The sequence below is a fragment of the Anabrus simplex genome, chromosome 5, assembly GCF_040414725.1.
Source record: "Anabrus simplex isolate iqAnaSimp1 chromosome 5, ASM4041472v1, whole genome shotgun sequence".
In the NCBI taxonomy this organism is placed as follows: Eukaryota; Metazoa; Arthropoda; class Insecta; order Orthoptera; family Tettigoniidae; genus Anabrus; species Anabrus simplex.
This window is the reverse complement of record NC_090269.1, coordinates 278,243,840-278,262,619: the sequence shown is the minus strand read 5'-3', so window position 1 is coordinate 278,262,619 and position 18,780 is coordinate 278,243,840. Positions and strand designations below refer to the sequence as shown.

Sequence of the window (18,780 nt, the reverse complement as noted above, 5' to 3'; positions counted from 1 at the left end):
TTTTACAACTCATATTTAAACTTTGATACATTGGCTTAAAGTATACCACCATGACCTAGGCATAATTGGTAACTAAATTTTCTGTACATAAGTACTAGACAGAAATTCCTTGCAATTATTTATTGATAAAACTGTTATATGTGCTTTTCTAATAATAATAATAATTAGATTTTCAATCAATAATGCAAACAGGTTCTTCCAATGAAAATTTACTAAATAGTTTACCTAATATCAATACTCTGAGTGTAATTTAATTGTTAGTCTTCCATTTTCATTTGATCTTCACAAAGTCATTGAATGACATAATCTCATTTAGTTTTCTTCTTTTAGATACCAGTACATCTTTGTCTTACTCTGCTTTGCTAAATTGTTCCTGTAATAAAATCAACATGTTTGATGAATTATTTCAAATCTTTCACTAAATACAAAATACAGAGTATATTTTTATATTTTTGTGGCTCTGTGGTTTCTGGAGAAGGATCCTCATAATATAACCCTGGAACATATTTTTATCTCTGAAATTTCTCAATCTATTGATATCAAATTCAGCCTGGGTTTGTGTACATTATAAGGAAAATTAAATTTCAATCTTTATCATTTTTGAAAGAAGTTTGTCTGATACTCAGGGATTAAAAGGGTCAGGGATATTGCTATTTCAGCAAGTAGTTTTAAACTGAAGCTTTTGAAACATTAAAAGGATCTAAAATATATTTTCATTACTGGTCACTTCTGTCTAAAACTTGACAGGTTTTGGGAAGATCACTAGATCATTCACATAGAACACCTACCTACTTTCTTTTAGTGTGGATTTTGTAAAATGAAATAATAATAATAATAAAGAAGCATTTCCTCTTTCTAACTATTTATGTTTGTATCTCGGTGACTGTTGTGTTCGTATTTTAAAATTCACAGTGGCAGTGTAATTCACTAAGTTTAGTTATTATATATTAATGGATCTGTGAGGTAATAATGATTACCTTTCTTCGACTGCACTTGATTAACTTTGCTGTACTATACTACTGCTCCTGTGTACAACACTATGACATAATTACGATTCCTGACAGTGCCACTGAATGCCATTAAGTCTGTCCATCCATCAGGTTATGCAGTATAAAGTAAGTAAATTATTGTCCTCAATCTGAGGTGGTGCAGCTCTTTTCAGATGCACCTCAAATGGATGTGGCTGCATATATAATTTTAACCACATACCAGCCATCCTACAATTCTTAAATCTCTGGTACTACTGGGAACTGAACCTGGGCCTTTGAGGACAGCAGCTAATAGTGCTGTTACACTATGGAGGCTGTAATATGAAATCTCAGATTTATAAGTGTAAAACAGAAAGTCCATACTACAGTAACACACCAAGGTTCTTATCGAAATAATTTCCATACGTACATTTCTCTCAAGAATGTTCCAGCAATCCCTCAAGAAGAAGTTCTTGAAGTCTGTAGAGTAGGACCCCAGGGGCTCTTAACTTGGGAGCATGGGTTGGCGACCATAGGGCCCTCAGCTGAGTCCTGGCATTGCTTCCACTTACTTGTGCCAGGCTCCTTGCTTTCATATATCCTATCTGACCTCCCGTGGTCAACTCTTGTTCTTTTCTGACCCTGACAGTATTGAAGCATTCGAGGCCTAGGGAGTCTTTCATTTTCATGCCCTTCTTGGCCCTTGTCTTTCTTTGGCTGGTACCTTCATTTTTCAAAGTGTTGGATCCCTTCCATTTTTTCACTCTGATTAGTGTTACATAGAGGATGGTTGCCTAGTTGTACTTCCTCTTAAAACAATAATCACCACCACCACCATCACTCTGCATGGTAGGAAGCATAGGATGACCTCCTCCACAGTGACTCCAAGTCAAATGAGTTCATGACAACTGGTAAAATTAGTAATTAACTGGGCTGAGACCTGGACTATGTGGAGGATGTATCACAATTGGTTCAGCTTTGCGACAGTCACCTCTGATACTTGTAGATAGAGGAATAGTCAGAATGGTCCCCATTCTGTTCACTATGGTGGCTTCTGTTAGTCAGTTTCTTGTGCATATTCTCAATTTTTCAACATTACTCCTCCGTTGTGATGATTGAACCAGAGGCAGGAAGTTATTTATTTAGCGTATGGCTTTAGTGCCAGGAGTGTCCGATGACATGTTCATCAACTCGCTTAGTGTAGGTGTTTCTATCTGACGTCCATGGTGACTTGCACATTTGGGTGTGAAATTATAGTAAAGATGTAGGGAGAGGTGAAACCCAGTGTTGCCACATAGCCTACTCCTGTAATAACAACACCAAGAGGTCTGCTCTAGGCTTTACATCACCATTCGACAGACAAATCACCATCAACAGCATCATATGCCCTCACTCCTTATGGATACTATGAAGAAGTTTGGAGTTAAATCCAGGCTTTTGACATGTAATCTAGTGATTATAAATTGTATACCATTTCCTCTCCTACCCCGCTGGCCAACATTCTGATGGAGGAATTCTTTTGGCACTTGGCTAATCATGGTATCAGACCATATATACTTTTCCTTAACGATCATGGCCACCAGACAGGCAGGGAAAATGTAGTGATCAACATGTAGCAATGCCCCTCAGATATCATCATGGTCATCTTTGGATGTAGGAGAGGTTTTAGTATATATTGAGGAGGTGTGGGAGCATCTTTGAAGCAAGGGAATGAGCTCATACTCTCACTTCAAAAGACTATTAGTGACTGTTAGACTATTAGAGTATCAGTAGTGATTGAAGTGAATGCTTTGGTATTTGCAGATGATGTGGTAATTTGGGGAAAGGGAGACAAGGAAGTACAAAGGAGACTGGACATTTGGAATGAAAATCTGAAGGAGTTTGGAATGGTAATTAGTAAAAAGAAAACTGTAGTCATGCACTGTGGAAGAGAGAAAAAGAGAAACCAAGTGAACATAGACGGAGAATGGTTAGAGAATGTAGAAGAGTTTACATACCTGGGTAGTATTATTAAAGGAAGTAATTAAATCAACCCTGAAATTAATAACAGACTAAGTAAAGGTACAACATTTTATCATCAAGTCAGAGAGCTTTTATGGGATGACAAAGTACCCAAGAGAATGAAATTAACATTATATAAACAGTATTTCATACCAATTGTAACATACAGACTAGAAATGCTGGTAACTAATAAGAGACAACATAGTAAGATCCAAGCAGTAGAAATGAAATTTTTAAGAACATCAGTTGATAAGACAAGAAGAGATAGAATTCAAAATATTAAAATCATAAAAAAGCTAAATATAGAACCGTTAGTACAAAAGATACAGAAAGCACGACTGAGATGGTTCGGACATGTAAAAAGAATGGGAAAGGAACAGGTAGCAAGAAGGGAATTGGAAAGAGAAGTTACGGTAAAGAGACCAGTTGGAAGACCAAGAAGAAGGATGGATAGATCAGATTTGGAAGGAAATTAGAGAAGCTGGATTGGATGTGGCAGAAGTAATGGAGCAGGAAAAGTGGAAGGATAGCAAGGAGTGGAGGAGGCTTGTTAACCACACCCGGGCGATTGGAGTGGGATATTGATGATGATGATGATGATGATGATGATGATGATTAGTGATGGTTAGCAGGCTGAGAATGTAACATATGGATCACACGCTATTATGCTATTGTAATATATTTATATATGTAACTTCATGGAAATACACACTATAATACTCCATTAACCTGCAACATTGGAGGTAGAACATCTAGCTGGCTGCTACATCCACAATATTTTAACCATTTTGTAAAGAAGGGAAGAATAAAGGTCTCCAAAGCTGTGAAGAAGACTGCTGAGGCTGTAGGTAGGAGTGAGAAGACAGTGTGTAACATAGCTAGGCAGTGTAAAAGAAGTGGATACTCCTTTCCAAACCAACACCAATCACAGTGTGTTCAAGTTCCTGCTCCATACATACTTAATAATATTCCAAGAATGGTGTACTCTTTTTTACCAACTTAGTCTAGTTTTAGCTTCTTTGTATGTGGTTGACAATTACCTGGAGTTAAGATTTGATTTCCATTTTTGTCTGCTTTTTCATGCTGCCTAGCAATGTTATACACTCCCTTCTACCTACATCCTTAACACTTGTTTTCACAGCTTTAGAGATTTTTCTTCTCTGTTCTTTAGTGCATTTTAAAACATTGCATGTGATCTTTCTACTCTTAGATTTCTTTGGAGATATTTCTATTCTACAAAGAACTACAGGTTTATAAAACAACACAGAAGGAACACAAAAAAGCTGAACTCTGACAGCAGCTCACCACACGTGAACAATGGCAATATTATTACGAAGACAATTCACAACTCTCAAAGATGTGACTGTATCTCTTGCACTGAAGTAACAGATTGTATCACTCTATTTTAAGCGAATAGCTCCTGTTGCTGCCACCAGTAATCACTCGTAAGATGCCTTTACGTCTGACTGATAATACAATCCAAGATTTCATATTAAACAACCCAATACATTGAACTGACTTGTTAGAAAAGAAAATCAAGAGGACTTAATACTGTACTTGATTAATTTATAATTATTATAAAATAAATTTTCCAGTCTTGTATGCTGGAGTCCAATTGGGTTCTTAGTTCTCAATATTTCCCTGGAAACTTCATCTAACAATTTCAAGGGTCAGTAGTGGACTTCAGTTTATAACCTCAATTATGATCTTAGGGTGGCTATCTTATCCTTGGATATGATTTTAACAGTCAAGTAAACAAATACACAGAGAAACAACAAAGAGAAGCACGTAACTATAATATAGAAGAATAACGTTCCAAGTCATTGTCATTGACCCTTGTCCAGTTCATTCCAGGTTGGGGATAATGTGGTTCCTCTCCAATTTGCAAGTCATTCAACCACTCCTCATTCACTACTGTAGTCCAGTCCCTATTGCATTTTCTAAGGCTGTCCTTCACTAAATTCATCCATTGTATTCTTGGTCTTCCTTAACCTGTCATCCCCTCCATTTGTAGTTCCAAACTCTGTTATATCATCCTTTCATTGCTCATCCAGACTACCTCAACCTGTTCCTTTCTATCTTGCTCATTTTTAACTCTGTCTCTTTGTATCATCTGAACCATACTCCTCAGAAACTTAATTTCTTTTGCCTGGATGTGGCTTTCATTTCTTTTTGTCATAGGCGAAGTCTCTGTCACATATGTTGTTATAGGTTTGAAACATATCTTGTATACAATATTTCCTTAGCCTTCATTGCTATGTCTTTACTCCACAGCAGGTTTCTTAAACAATTACAACATTTGTCAACACATTGTTGCTCTAATAATTTCTATTATATCTTTACCCTTGTTTTTCTGCATCAATGTTTCCCAAACCTTTCTCTGGGCACCTTCCAACTATAACATTGTAAATAAATATAATTAAGATGTGTCATTCTTTCCCACAAAAAAATACAATATTTGATGACTTCCTTCATTCCTTAAGATAAGCTGATTAGTTATTAAATCTAAATCTAAGAAGTTGGCAATGTTTTAGTGTTAATGTAGTATAATGTGCTGAAGTTAAGATGCCATTGTTCCATTTAGGATTCAGCCTTTTTAAATATGAGAAGGATTTTATGTCAGTCCATCTCAACACTGTGAGATAACAAAAAGCATAAAAATTTACATAATTAAGAGAGAAAAAAAAAAAGTGAAATATCAAATCATTTATAGTAAGATAGGTGAGGCTGGGGAGCAGAAATGAACTTATCATGGGCTGAGAAGAGATGAATATAGAAGAACTGGGATTGATGAGCAGACAGCCTATCTAAACTCACCGGACAAGAAATTAGTCACCCTAGGATGCACACACAGATAGATCGTTAAGCCTGTACAGATGGTGCAGCAAACAAGTCCCGTGCTCAACCGCATAAGGCAGTAGTGATCAGTGAGACATTGATGTTTCAAGCGGTCAGTGTATGTCAATGTGGGTAGATGTAAGGATGTGACAGTGGCAAAAAGAGGCAATCGTGTTCGGTCATGCCCATGGCCATATGGTGTGTGAAGTTCCTAGACTTGTTGGTGTTTTACAGCGGACTGTTCAACATGTCTACAAGCAGTGGTGTACTACACGTGGCCATGAAACACAACGTCAGAATTGTGGTCGTAAAAATGTCCTGTCTGAGAGGGACCGAAGACACGCTTCGAGCTTCTGAATCAAGATTGCTTACAAACCCATTGGGAATTGCTGCAGTCAGTGAATGAAGGTCCATCCCAACCTGTTAGCAAGAGAACATTGCTCAGACAGGCACATAAAGCTGTGCATCTTCAATAGGCTAGGAATCATAAAATGTGGAGAGTAGCTGATTGGCGGAATGTAATATGGTGATGAATCATGTTTTTGTCTGTATTCCACTGATGCACATTGTCGAGTGCACCGAAGGTCAAATTAAATTAAATGAAATGGCATATGGCTTTTAGTGTCGGGTGTGTCCGAGGACATGTTCAGCTCGTCAGGTCCAGGTCCTTTGATTTGACGCCCGTAGGTGACCTGCACGCTGTAATGAGGACGAAATGATGATGAAGACGACATATACACCCAGCCCCCGTGTCAGCGATATTAACCAATGATGGTTAAAATTCCCGACTCTGCCATAAATCAAACCTGGGACCCCTGTGACCAAAGGCCAGCACACTAACCATTTAGCCATGGAGCCAGACACCGTAGGCCAAATGAAGCATTTCATCCTGGATGTGTGCAAAGTCAGGTTTAAGCCAGAGGTGGGTCAGTGATATTTTGGGGATGCTCACTGAGGTGACCACTATCATGAACCAGCATGTTTATTTAAACATTCTGGATTATCAGGTGTTGCCTTTCAGTCAACATCTGCATGATGAGTATGCTATTGATACCCCGATTTTTCAAGATGACAACAGCAAAGTTCTTCGGGCTGGACGCATATGTGACTGGTTTTATGAACACTCCCCCACTCTATTACATCTTGATTGGCCTGCAAAATCACTTGACTTGAACCCCATTGAAAATCTGTGGGACATGTTGGAACAGTGGGTAAAATGCCAACATCAACATCCCACACAATTTGGTGGAATTGTGTGATCAAATCCTCAGCAAGTGGCTTAACCTGGATGTGATGTACCTGCTCAACCTTGTGGACTCACTTTCTAACCAAATCCAGGCTGCTATCAAGTCCAGAAGCGGAGTTACATGGTATTAAGTGATGCTTGTAATGATTTCTCTGGGGGTGACTAATGTTTTGTCCAGTGAGCTTGGGGGTGTGGAGATTTTCCTTTGTCCTTTGATGTTTTCATGTTTTCATTTTTGTCCTTGTCTCCTCCATCTGTTACTCCCTTTTTTCCACACAACTCTCATTATGTTTGTCCTATTATGTGTTACTTTTCATGCTCCTTGGTATCTATGTGGCAGTGAAGAATAACCAACTATTCTAGCTCTGTATGTATTACCATCATTTTTATAATTTTTTTATGACGTGGACTGTCTGGCTCTATGGATAAATGATTAATGTGCCTGATGTTTGGACCAAGGTGCTGATTCAAACAAAATGCATCTCCTGATAGATCCACATTGGTTAACACTTTTCTTCATTCAGTCTTAAGAGCTGCTGCAGCAAATAATATTAATCTCTGAATAAGGAAGTTAGTGAGTGTAAAGAGATGTCAGATATTGGGAAAAGAATGTTGATTAATTAGTATGACTATTTCTTTTCCTTGTGGCCCACATGATCTTACACTCACATTATTTTGCCAGTTTGGGGTTTGAATTTGACATGCTTGCTGTATACCCTCACGCATAGTAGCCTTGATGTGATTATTGTTAAAAGAGGTGAAAGAAACCAATATTTTCTGACTTCAAGCCCTTCTTAACCATATTCACATATTTACAATTGTCTACACTGCACTACAAACAACACTGTAAGAACAGAGAATAATGGACGGTGTTCTCATGTTTACCTTAGCTAATCTAGCTAATAGCCCCAAGAAGGACTTGGCCTGCCAAGACAACTTGACTTCATCCAAATAGCCTGCAAATACTAGGGTTCATGCAAGCAGCACAATGATTCCCTTATTGTATTGCTTAGCATTTAGGCCTACATCAAGAAGGGGCGATGGCTGTGTGATATAGTCACTAATATCTCATCAAGGCAGCTATGGTTCTAAAGCTAATCAGTGCATGTGAAATTTTTGAAACAAAGTCACATCTGAGAGGTTGGGATGACATGTAAAACCATTCATTCTGTGTCTTATGACTTCAAATTAATAGTCACATAATAATCTAATCTTGCATCTTTTAATGTCTGGCCAGAGGCAGATCCAGGATTCCATAAAGGGAGGGGCTAACTTAAAACAAAAATACCACAAAGCAAACACAAAGAGTAATTGGGACATTCTTCTTCCACAGTGATGACATTTTCCAAATTCATTTTAAGGAAATTATTATAGTATAGTAAATGCTAGTTAAATAATGTTTAGAGTACTACATCAGCTTTACTATGTACAGTTACATATTAGCAGTTTACATCAGTCAGTATTTGACCAGCATTTGACCAGCATTTGACCCAGCCTTCACAGTTTTGACTTGATTTTCAACATTTATTGCCCTTTCCTTATGGTTTGTAGGTTTTTGCTTATGTAGAGCTGAGAAACTTCTCTCTGTAAAGGCTGTTGTGACTTGCAGGATGGTAAATATTTGTAGCAACAGTCTAATATTAGGAAAGAGGTCTTTATTACATAGAGCTAATATATGAAATTTTTTGGCCTTCTATTTTCTTCTGGATGAAACATCCAATTACGTCTCCATGGTGATATTTCTGCTCTTAATTCATCACTTGTTGCTGTGCAATGTGCTTCATACATCTCTGCTGCTTTAACAATTCTGTCTGCTGAAAAAGAAAAATTACTGGAAATAAGCTGTCCTAGCAGGGGGTCACTTTATGAACATTAAAAAAAAAAGGTGTTATTCTAAATGGCTTGGCAAGGGATGAACAAAAGGCAAGAATAATACCTTCCTCAGGATCCTTAGTTGACATATTCATTTTTTGAGTTTGCCTGCCACAAATATGTGGGAGACAGATTTCTTCACCCATTGAAGCAGCCATATCACTTGATGCAATTAAAATGTCTTTACTCATTTCATTGGAAATTTTTCTCATTATTTTCAACTGTAAAACAGTGCAGATGACAAATATTGTTTAGGATCTTGCAAGAATTTGCTTAGTTTCACAGTGTGGGCCAAACAGTAAACAGCTGTTTCCAAACCAATGGTAAATTCACTTCTTCTCAAAGTCACACCTGAGGCAACAGATTTACTTAGTGTCTCACTATCTGGATCTCCTTCTATTTGTTCAAGAAGCCTTACAACATGTAACATTAGTTCCTAAAATACAATGAAGCTATCATGTCTTTCTTCCCAATCAGTAGGACAAAATGCTTTTAACTGGTCCTTTTTAACTCGTTCACTAATAACTCTTTGAAGAGCAGAAATTCTTTTTGCAGGAGCAGAGAGAAATGTTGTCACTGAAGAGATAATCCATATTCTTAATTCACCTAATATCATAGCTTTTAGTAATGCACTGTTTAGTTATTGGCTAAAGCAGTGTGTGTAAAATACCAGAGGTTGTTCATTCAAAATCAGTGCTTGGGTTCCAATAAATTTACCTGACATATTTGATCTGGTCAAAGTCCTGAGCCCGAAAATGTTGAAAGTTTAATCCAAGTTCGTATAACTCGTTTGCTGTTTCTTATGTCCACTCCAGTTTCCGAGGGAGCAAACTGTACACAGTATTTTCAGAAACAGTTGCACCATCCTTCACTGTAGGCAAGCTACTTAAATTTGTCTAACCATTACCTCCTGAATTTGCATGACTGCTTGCCCTCCAAATTTCCAGGGAACGAAAAGTTAACTGGAGGCTTCCATGTTGTAAATTCATACAAAGTCTTCCCAACAGTATGAGCAACATTGTAAATATATTGCAATGTTGTAAATACCCCTGATATTTGAGGAAGTATCATACCATCACTGTTACATTTTCTGGCAGTAAAAGGGCTGCTTGTAGAAAATATTTACATTCATTGCTTTGAAAACAAAAGCAACATAAAGAAAAATGACAATTTAAGATTTGTATGTCTACTCATGAATGGCACTGTAGGTATAAAACATAAATACATGTTCATCATGTAAAAATATTCATCAGTGGCTTGACAAACATATTACTAACGCAACTTCAAAGCTTTTCAGTCTGTCAAAAACACTACTGTAATTCTAGCACATATAACACTATAACATACCTATAAAAATGTACACGCTATTAGACAAAGAATGGCATATCCTCAGGTTCTTACATTAATACCAAAACAGTATTTATGATCCTCCTAAGTCAATATATTAGTATAATCTTTTGAGTGTTAATTAGACATATTTCAACTCGCTATGAGTCTTCTTCAGTAAAACACATTGAATTAAAATCACATTAAGATAAAAATTATGGAAACATCATCATCATTTCTTTGCTCCAGCAAGCCGAGTGCGGTTGTGTATGAGCTTTCTCCAGTTTGTCCTATCCATCCACAGATGCTGCTCATATATGCGACGTCAGTTCATATCTCTAATTTCAAGGTCCTTCAGTATCTGTTTTTCGCAAACATCACAATGTCTTCCTCTTGGTCTCTTCCCAGGAACATTGTGGTCAAAGTATGTTCAAGGAGTCCTGTGAGGGTTCATTCTTTTCGTGTGACCATACCATTGCAATATCTTCACTTCTAGAGTCCCCAGCAAGCTTCTTTTGAATCCCAGCTGTTGTTGGATATCCACATTCCTTATTTTTTTCCAGTTTTGTTTTCTGTAGACAAGAGTGGAGGAACTTCATTTCTGTTGCCTGAAGATGACTCTTTGTTGGTCCAGTAAGTGTTGCTGCTTCCAGGCCATTCATCAATATAGATACTAGATGTATTTTGCACAAGCTGGTCTTGGAAACTAACGGAAATATTTCATCCCAAAGTATTTGATGTACAGCCAGTGGCGTATCCTGGAATCTCCACTGAGGCATGCAACTAGTAACCATGCAGTTAACACAATGTATTAAGTAAATTTCAATTCTACTCACCCTAATTACATGTAGGTGAACTCGAGCCAAAGAGTTTTACTGTAAGTTTCTGGATTGAACGTGCGTACACAATTCTTGTTTTCTGTTTTTAAATTTACGAGGGTCCGCCTCTGTGGTGTAGTAGTTAGTGTAATTAGCTGCCACCCCCGGAGGCCCGGGTTCGCTTCCCGGCTCTGCCACGAAATTTGAAAAGTGGTACGAGGGCTGGAACGGGGTCCACTCAGCCTCGGGAGGTCAACTGAGTAGAGGTGGGTTCGATTCCCACCTCAGCCATCCTCGAAGTGGTTTTCCGTGGTTTCCCACTTCTCCTCTAGGCAAATGCCGCGATGGTACCTAACTTCAGGCCATGGCCGCTTCCTTCCCTCTTCCTTGTCTATCCCTTCCAATCTTCCCATCCCCCGCAAGGCCCCTGTTCAGCATAGCAGGTGAGGCAGCCTGGGCGAGGTACTGGTCATCCTCCCCAGTTGTATCCCCCGACCCAGAGTCTGAAGCTCCAGGACACTGCCCTTGAGGCGGTAGAGGAGGGATCCCTCGCTGAGTCCGAGGGAAAAGCCAACCTTGGAGGGTAAGCAGATTAAGAAGAAGAAGAAGAAGAAGAAGAAGAAGAAGAAGAAGAAGAAGAAGAAGAAGCAGAAGAAGAAGAAGACCAAGAAGAAATTTACGAGGGAAGGTAGAGGTCTCGCGGCTTTAACTGTTTGCATCTTTTCATCAAACGAACGGCCAGTAAATGGCTTTTCAAACTGATTTACAATTATATCTGTTTTAGACTCATCCATCGTTAATACCACATGTGCGCAAAATATAATAACACACCGAAAACGACGAATAGCACAGGAACAGCACACACAGAATGAACTCACTAATCAGCAAAACGCACAATGAATTAACTCACTAGTTAGCCACAACTCAAGCACTGGAGGTAAGTCACCCCAGTGGCATTGGTCAGTTTCGTCATGTTGGGTTCTCGCTGGGGGGTAATCTGTGTGTCCCGTTCGCTGTAAACATGTCGACTTCTCCAAGTTGCTAACAGATGGCAGAGGGTAGCACGGGTATGGGGTGACAAATTCTGACCAAGTTTCAATTGCAGCGAAATCGTTTGGAGGGTTTCAGAACTACGTCTGCCACTGAATGCAATTTTAAGATTGAATACCTTACGTCCGTAACTCCTACATTTGCTGTCTCTTTCTTCCGAGAGTGGAGTAGACGGCGAGACTACACCAGCACCACACGTAATCAAGCAACGGAACTAGTACAGTTGCGCGGACCTTTTGAACTTCTGAGAGATGAAATCGTTAATATTTGACCTGAAACAACCTAAAATCGTAAATCAGACAGTTCTTTGTGTTATCATAACGCATGCAATGAATGCCTTGCATTCAAGGAGAATACACCCCCATGTACAGCGTGATAGAATTTGGAAGCTTTCTGTATTCTGTTACTAATCTCTTGATGTATGATATTGTCTGATGACAGAACACTACCTAAATACTGGAAGTTGTCTACAATATCCATCTCCTCATCTTCAATTCTTAGATGAACAGTTGGAGAGTTTCTACTCATCACCAAGCCAACTGTCCTCATTTTGCTGATTTTGATAGCTAAGGTTGTAAAAGCTTCATGCCAGAGATCTAGTCTAGTTTGTATTCCGCTTCTGTCTCACCCCATACCATTACATCATCAGCAAAAACCAGGGCAGTAGTTGTTGGCTCCTTTCTTTTAACCACTTTTAAAACTTCATCCATTATGATTATGAAGAGAAGTGGTGAAAGACAACTTCCTTCCTGGACTCCACTCTTCGTTTTGAACCACCCTGACCTTCCATCCTGGATCTGGACACAACACTTGGTTTCATCATATAATCATTGTACTCGTGCTATGATGTCATCGGGCACTTTCTTATGTCTCAAACACTCCCATATATGCCTGCGTGGTACATGGCCATATGCTTTCTCAATGTCCAGAAAAACAGTAATAAGTGTTTTACCTTTCTCCCAATACTTCTCATAGAGCATTCTGGTGAAGAAAATGAGGTCTATAGTTGATGTATGAGGTCTAAATCCATGTTATTCCTCCTCAAGTGTAGGTTCAACATATTTTCTAATCCTGCTCTCAAGGATGGATTCATAGATTTTGAGGCCATGTGACAGCAGAGTTATACCTCTGTAGTTGGTACATTTTTTCTATCACCTTTTTTCAACAATAGGATGATGACTCCTTGCTTCCAGTCATTGGGTATTACATTCTCTTTCCAGATTCTATTTAGTACCCTGTACATCAACTGTTGTCCTACCTCTCCTAGTGCTTTGATAATCTCAACACCGAGCTCGATAGCTGCAGTCGCTTAAGTGCGGCCAGTATCCAGTAATCGGGAGATCGTGGGTTCGAGCCCCACTGTCGGCAGCCCTGAAGATGGTTTTCCGTGGTTTCCCATTTTCACACCAGGCAAATGCCAGGGCTGTACCTTAATTAAGGCCACGGCCGCTTCCTTCCACTTCCTAGACCTTTCCCATTCCATCGTCGCCATAAGACCTATCCGTGTCGGTGCGACGTAAAGCAAATAGCAAAAAAGATAATCTCAACACTTAATTCATCTGATCCAGTTGATGTGTTGTTTTTCAGCTTAGGTATTGCTGTCTATACTTCCAACCATGTCAGGCTAGTGGTATTTGTGCTGCAAAAATCATAAGGTTCGTCATCTAATGGAGTGATATTTTCATAACACTTCAGCAAAGTTTCAAAGTGCCTTTGGAACTCCTGTAATATTTTGATCTTATCCCTAGTCACCTCACTATTAAGAAGTTCTACAGATTGGATAGAATCATTTTGAGTTCTTCTATTCTTAATAATACTGTATAACAGTTTTTTTATTTCCATCCTGCATTATTTTGGTAGCCAGATCTTCTTTGCATTTCTGCTTTTCAGCTATAACCAACTGTTTTACCTGTAATATTTTCTTTCTGGAAAGTGACAGCTTTTCCTGTACTTCATGTTGATCTCCCCATGTTCTTGCTTGATAAAGGATCTTCTTGCACAGTTTCTGTCATTGATAGCCTTTTTAATATCATCATTCCACCAGCCATTCTATATTAAAATATTGCTTCAAGATCATGATAAAGTAAAATGGAAGGTACAAATGGGCATGTTATCTTGTATGTTCTGGTTTGCAATGTTGCAGGACTCAGCCTCTTGTTCATGAGTAAGGTAAGGTAAGGGTGTGTTCTGCACGAAGACAGGTCTGAACCTCCGCAGAGGTGTGCCTGAGCCGGAGTTTACGTGTGGTAGGGTGGCCAGTTCCTTTCCGCTCCTCCATTCTCTTACCCCCACCAACAGCGCGTGGCAACCCATCCACTTCTCGACCATGCCCAATGTTGCTTAACTTCGGAGATCTCACGGGATCCAGTGTTTCAACACGGCTACGGCCGTTGGCTGTTCATGAGTAAAAACTCAAATATTTTCTCTTCAGATGTCTCTGTAGTAGTTCAGAGGTCTCGATTACTGATGATGTGTTCTTGAGAGTGAAACTCCGTAATCAGGAAACACAGGACGTTCAAGTGGGCAACAGAACTTTGATGGTTCTTCTCATGGGAACCCCTGGACTCGGCGGTTGCTGAGGTAAAAAGCATATGCCAATATGCAGCCTATTGTTGTCAGTCCTCTGGCAATTGCTAGGATGAGTTCAATACTTACTATAGTTACCATTCTGTAGTCACTATACTACTAATCATCCCTAGTGAAAACTTTGGTGACACGTATTTATGGCAGAAATAAAACTGTTTGGTATTTTTCATCAAACAAAAACAACTCTGTAAACTTGTAAATATATCTAGGAGGGGGGGGGGGTGAAGCTCTGATTAACCCATCCCTGGATCTGCCTCTGTGTCAGGCTTAGCTGCTTTCCACATCAACAGCCCTGCTACTTTAATCACAAGATTGATTGGATGTCATCCCAAGCCTGAAACACCCTCTACGGATAAGTGCGTCAGCCTTTAGATTCCATGATTATGGGCTCAAACACAACAAAGGTAGTTGTTATAAATTTGTTGTTGACTTTGCAAAATTAATTAAAAATCAGCCATAGGTTATGCAACAGAGTTCCAGTTTCTCTGCCATCTAGTAGAGGTAGATGGTAATGCCAAAGTTGATAAGAAGGCAGTAGGTATGGTAGCCATGGTGAAAATATGACTCGCAATTAAAGTTTTACTCACTTTGCATTTCAATTGCTTCCTAACCACTCCAACTCCCACCTCCACTCTGGCTGGCAGTTGACATCATTTCCATTTATATATTTGATGCTCTGCTAGTTGACACTCCTCCTTCAGGTTGCTTTCCCCCTAAATACATGCTGTGCATGTTGCATTGCCTGGGTTCATAAATGACTTGATTCCCCACCCCTAGTGGTTTAATGTTATGCTAATATGTTGAAGGTTTTCAATGACATAAGGTGCAGTCCCAGCATTTGCCTAGTGTGAAAATGGGAAACCACAGAAAACTATCTTCAGGGCTGCTGACAATGGGATTTTTATCCACCATCTCCGGAATGCAAGCTCACATGTAATTAATTAATTAATTCATTTCATGTGGCTATTTCTAGCCAAGTGCAGTCCTCGTAAGGCAGACCCTCCGATGAGGGTGGGCGGCATCTGCAACGTGTAGGTAACTGCGTGTTATTGTGGTGGAGGATAGTGTTATTTGTGGTGTGTGAGTTGCAGGGATGTTGGGAACAGCACAAACACCCAGTCCCCAAGCCAAGGGAATTAACCATTTAAGGTTAAAACCTCTGACCCGGCCGGGAATCGAACCCAGGACCCTCTGGACCAATGGCCAGCACTCTAACTCTAACTGGACACTCACTTGGTGATGATGACAATTATTATTATTACAATAAGCTTTAGAGATGAGTTAAGATCTTTGAGGGAGAAGAGTTTTGAATAATCCAGGATCTCCTTTATGGGGTCAGATCAGACAATCCGAGCAAGAAACTACTACATTGCCACAACCCTTTACTCAGGCTGAGTTAGATCTTGTCCTGACTAAATGTCAAAATGGGAAGGCTGTAGGCCTTAATGATATAAGAGTTGAGCAGATTAAAAACTTTGGAGCGATAACTAAATGTTGGTTGCTAGATCTGATGAACAACTGTGTCCAGTCTTGTAAGATTCCTAAACTTTGGAGGAAAGCTAAAGTTATAGCTCTTTGTAAACCAGGAAAAGATAAGGATTATCCTAGAAGTTACCATCCTATCTCTCTCCTCTGTCATATGTATAAAGTTATTGAAAGACTCAATTTAAACAGAATAATGGAGAAGCTAGAGGCAGTCTACATACCACAACAGGCTGGATTCAGATCAGGAAGAGTTGTATGTCTCAGGTGTTGAAACTAACACAGCACATAGAAGATGGTTTCAAAAGGAAAGAGATTACAGGAGCTGTATTTATAGATCTAACAGTGGCTTATGATTTAAGACTACTTCTTATGAAACTTTATAATGCTACCAAGATTACGAACTAACTTGCTTCATAAGGAATATCCTTGAAAATAGAAGATTCTTTGTTGAATTTCAAGGGAAAAGAAGCAGATGGAGATCGCAGAGGAACGGATTACCCCAGGGTATTGTGCTTGCTCCAGTGCTGTTCAACATTTATACTAACGATCAACCATTGTCTGAGGGAATGCAGAGTTTCATCTATGCAGGTGATTGTGCCACATTTGCCCAAGCTCATTATTTTGAAAATGTTGAACAGACAATTACTAAGCATTGACAGAATTGTCTGACTATTATAGGGAGCACCAGCTGGGACCAAATCCCAGTAAAAAACAGATTTGCACTTTTCACCTTAAAAACAGACAGGCAGCAAGAACCCTTAACATTACCTGGGAAGGAATCACACTAGAACACTGCACAACTCCAGAATATCTAGGAATCACCCTTGATCATGCTCTAACTTACAGGAGGCACTGCCTGAATACCAAACAAAAAGTGGCCGCCAGAAACAATATTATAAGGAAGTTTACAGGCTCAACATGGGGAGCTAACCCTACCACTGTAAGAACATCTTCCCTTGCACTCTATTACTCTTCTGGGGAATGTGCAAGCCCAGTGTGGTCTCGATCTAGTCATGCCAAATTAGTAGATGTTGCTCTTAACGATACTTGTCGGATCATCACCGGCGCTTAAAGCCCACTCCTCTTGACAAGTTTTAATGCCTTGATGGTATTGCACTTCCTGACATTTGTAGAGAGGTAGCGGCAAAACGTGAGATGTACAAGATACAAACTTCTCAAGCACATTCTTTACATGGATATTAACCAGAAACCCCATGACTAAAATCAAGGAACAGCTTCCTCGGAACAACAGAGGCTCTTGTCGGGAAACCACAGCATTCCTGAACTGATGTCTAGCATGCAAGGTTTAACAGCCCTGAGGGATGGTTCACACCCTGTGAAAAACTTCTCGCTGGATACACAGAGAATAGGACCACATGGAGATCTCTCGATAGATTACAGTCAGGTGTCACTAAATATAAGAATAACTTAATGAAATGGGGTTTCCATACGGAGTCGCCGCTATGTGGATGTGGCGAAGTGCGAACGTCCTCCCACCTGCTCCATTGTAGTTAATGTCCAATATCAGGTACTCTGGAAGACCTGATTTGTGTTACACCAAATGCAATAGATGTTGCTAACTTCTGGGCGGCAATAGTGTAAACAAACAGTCAATTCAATGTTATATTGTTCACGTATCATATACATATTATGCACTATTACCAAATTAACTTCAATCATTGTAAGTGCTTCTGACAGGAGAAAAAAAACCAACGCTTTCATAGCTACGCGAACCAAAACGCGTGACCATCTTACTGAGTGATGAATATTATTATTCCAAGCTTTAGAGCTGGATTAAAATCTTTGAGGGAGAAGCAGTTTGAATTCAGGATCCAGGACCTCTACATAAGAGGGTCGGATCAGACAACGTTGTAATTTACTTGTATTATTGATATTGATGAGGATTCCATATTCAGACAACACACCACACTACCAACCACCACCGAAACACGCAATAGAGATTACATCCCTCCATATAGAGTTTGCGTCAGGAAGGGCATCCGGCCGCAAAACAGGGCCAAATCAAATTGTGCGACGCAGTTCGCACCCGTGACCCCACCGGTGTGGGAAAAGCAGTAGAAGAAGAAGATTGATATTGATGAGGATTGAAGATTTTTTAATCCTATCTCTCCGAAGTGAGACAACACAAAGGAAATTATCTTCTTGGTAATTGTGATCTGACCTTAATAAATGGGTATTTATTATTCAAAAGACTGATAACATTTTTGATATAGATTTTTAAAATATAAGACTATTTATTGTCATTACCTCTATGGTTACGATGCTTGGTCATGTTCACCAGTGTTACCACTGGGATTTACGCTTCCAACTTTACCAATATCTGAAACAAAATACATAATACAAGTTAGTAAATTACAGGTAAAATATACTGATCAAAAAATAAATTTGGTTACTTGTTTTTATGAGTTCATAGCTCCATGATGCACACACATATTGAAATGAAAACAGACATGCAATGAAAACAGACCTTCCTCTTTGCAACAATTAAGAATTTAAATGAAAAGCATTGTTTGGACATTCAATATGACAAGACATCATTGCACAACTCATTAATAAAGTGGTTCCTGAC

General features: G+C 39.2%; 1 long non-coding RNA gene across 1 annotated transcript in view; it reads right to left on the bottom strand.

The window, feature by feature from the left end:
* The window catches only part of LOC136874836 (uncharacterized), a 53,949-nt gene continuing 35,169 nt past the window's right edge, over nucleotides 1–18,780 (bottom strand). The window contains exons 2-3 of the long non-coding RNA XR_010860308.2: nucleotides 18,459–18,531; nucleotides 1–373 (exon numbers count right to left, since the gene is read on the bottom strand). This is a non-coding gene — a long non-coding RNA (uncharacterized lncRNA). The remainder of the gene's footprint in view (nucleotides 374–18,458; nucleotides 18,532–18,780) is intronic.